Raw genomic sequence first — 2,698 nt, 5'->3', positions numbered from 1 at the left:
CTGAGTATTTCCTTATACTCAAAGTATGTTATGCTAAACTTTTCAGATCCATGATCATTTGAATTGATGGAAGTTAGTTGGCTTACGCGATGATGGATTAAGGACAACGAAGTTTTGTACCGAAAGTTTTCTTTTGTGTGTTTTGTTCGATGGCAGTTTTTACATCTATTTTTCTTATGGTATTATGTAAAAATATGAACATGGAATGATGTATTATGGTATTAATAGTAAATTTTGTAATTATATCTTTCACGTTATGTTAAGAGACGTTTTTATAGTTTATTTTCCTTGCAAGTGATAAAAGGCAGAAACGGGACAGTTTCTGGAGTCAATTTCAAAATGATGTTTCTAACTCTATAACGTCCATTTGAAATTCTAAAAATATGTCTGTTTTTCCCTTTGAGTTTTCTAAGTATGGCCGAAGGAATCACTCAATTTGGATATCTATGGTTTGATTTATCAAGGTTTTAACGTCCAAAGGTCAATCTGGATTCCCTGTGTAATACTTCACTGTTTTCAGTAAAACGTCTATATCATATGATCTTGGAAAATTTTCATACTTTAACCTAGAAAACTACTTGAAATTATCTTTCTAATGCCACAAATTTCATATGAAACGGAGTTGGGATGAATTTTATAAAATCTGCCAAAGTTTGCTGCCTCAACTAAACTTGACAGTGCCAAGGCCGTATTTACAATGTTTAAATTTCATGTTGGCATGCACTTTTATCGGCCATAAAGTTTTATAAAAATAAGTATCTAACATGTAGTATTCCTATTTAATAATATTTACATGTACCAAAAGCAAAAGTTGTTATGTAAAGTACGTGGCCCTCGAAGCTTAGGTTCGGGGCGCCACAAAGTGCCTAATCTTCCACAAATGGCCAAAATCCCTCATAAGTCACGGCAAAGCAGTGAGTTCAATCCAAAAGGGTCACTACCTTTTCGAAAAGTACTTATGGGCCCAAAACGGACACCGTATGCAAAACTCACACTTAGTTGTTTGAACGCCGACAATCCAAGCGTTCCAAATAAGCAAGTGCTTGTTCTTCCACAAATGGCCAAAATCCTTGATATGTCACGACGAAAAGCGTTAGTTCAATCCAAAAGGGTCGCTATCTTTTCGAAAGTTACTTCTGGGCCTAAAACGGACACCGTCTGCAAAAGTCACACTCAGTTCTTCGAACGCCGACAATCCAAGCCTTCCAAATAAGTAAGTGCTTGTTCTTCCACAAATGGCTAAAATCCCTCATACATCACGGCGAAGCAGTGAGTTCAATCCAAAAGGGCTGCTGCCTTTTCGAAAAGTACTTATGGGCCCAAAATGGACACCGTATGCAAAAGTCACACGCAGTTCTTCAAACGCCGACAATCCTAGCGTTCCAAATAAGCAAGTGCTTGTTCTTCCACAAATGGTCAAAATCCCTAGTACATCGTGACGAAAAGAGTTAGTTCAATAAAAAAGGGTCGCTACCTTTTCGAAAAGGACTTATGGGCCCAAAACGAACACCGTCTGCAAACGTCACACTCAGTTCTTCGAACGTTGACAATCCAAGTGCTCTAAATAAGCAAGAGCTTGTTCTTCCACGAATAGCCAAAATCCCTGATACGTCGTGACAAAAAGAGTTAGTTCAATCCAAAAGGGTCGCTACCTTTTCGAAAAGTACTAATGGGCCCAAAACGGCCACTGTCTGCAAAAGTCAAACTCAGTTCTTCGAATGCTGACAATCCAAGCGTTCCAAATAAGAACGTGCTTGTTCTTCCAAAAATGACTGAAATTCCTGATACATCGCGATGAAAAAGGTTAGTTCAATCCAAAAGGGTCGCTACCTTTTCGAAAAGTACTTATGGGCCCAAAACGGCCACCGTCTGCAAAAGTTACACTCAGTTCTTCGAACGCCGACAATCCACGTGTTCCAAAAAATAAGTTCTTGTTCTTCCACAAATGGCCGAAATCCCTGATACATCACGACGAAAAGGGTTAGTTCAATCCAAAAGGGTCGCCACCTTTTCGAATAGTACTTATGGGTCGAAAATGGACACCGTCTGCAAAAGTCACACTCAGTTCTTCGAACGCCAACAATCCAAGCATTCCAAATGAGAAAGTGCTTATTCAACTACAAATGGTTGAAATCGCTCATACATCGTGAAGAAAAGAGTGAGTTCAATCCAAAAGGGCCGCTACCTTTCCGAAAAGTACTTATGGACCCAAAACGAACACCGTATAGAAACGTCACACTCAGTTGTTCGAACGCCGACAATCCAAGCGTTCCAAATTGGCAAGTGCTTGTTCTTCTACAAATGGCCAAAATCCCTGATACGTCGTGACAAAAAGGGTCAGTTTAATCCAAAAGGATCGCTACCTTTTCGAAATGTACTTATGGGCCCAAAACAGACACCGTTTGCACAAGTCACACTCAGCTCTTCAAATGCCGACAATCCGAGCGTTCCAAATAAGTAAGTACTTTTTCTTCCACAAACGGCCAAAATCCCTGATACGTCGGACGAAAAGCGTCAGTTCAATCCAAAACGGTCGCTACCTTTTCGAAAAGTACATATGGGCCCATTACGGACACCGTCTGCAAAAGTCATTCTCAGTTCTTCGAACGTCGACAATTCAAGCGTTCCAAATAAACAAGCGCTTGTTCTTCCATAAACTGCCAAAATCCCTCATATGTCATGAAAAAGTAGTGAGTTC

Source organism: Olea europaea, unplaced genomic scaffold, assembly GCF_002742605.1.
Source record: "Olea europaea var. sylvestris unplaced genomic scaffold, O_europaea_v1 scaffold1092, whole genome shotgun sequence".
Classification (NCBI taxonomy): domain Eukaryota; kingdom Viridiplantae; phylum Streptophyta; class Magnoliopsida; order Lamiales; family Oleaceae; genus Olea; species Olea europaea.
This window is presented reverse-complemented; position numbering follows the sequence as displayed.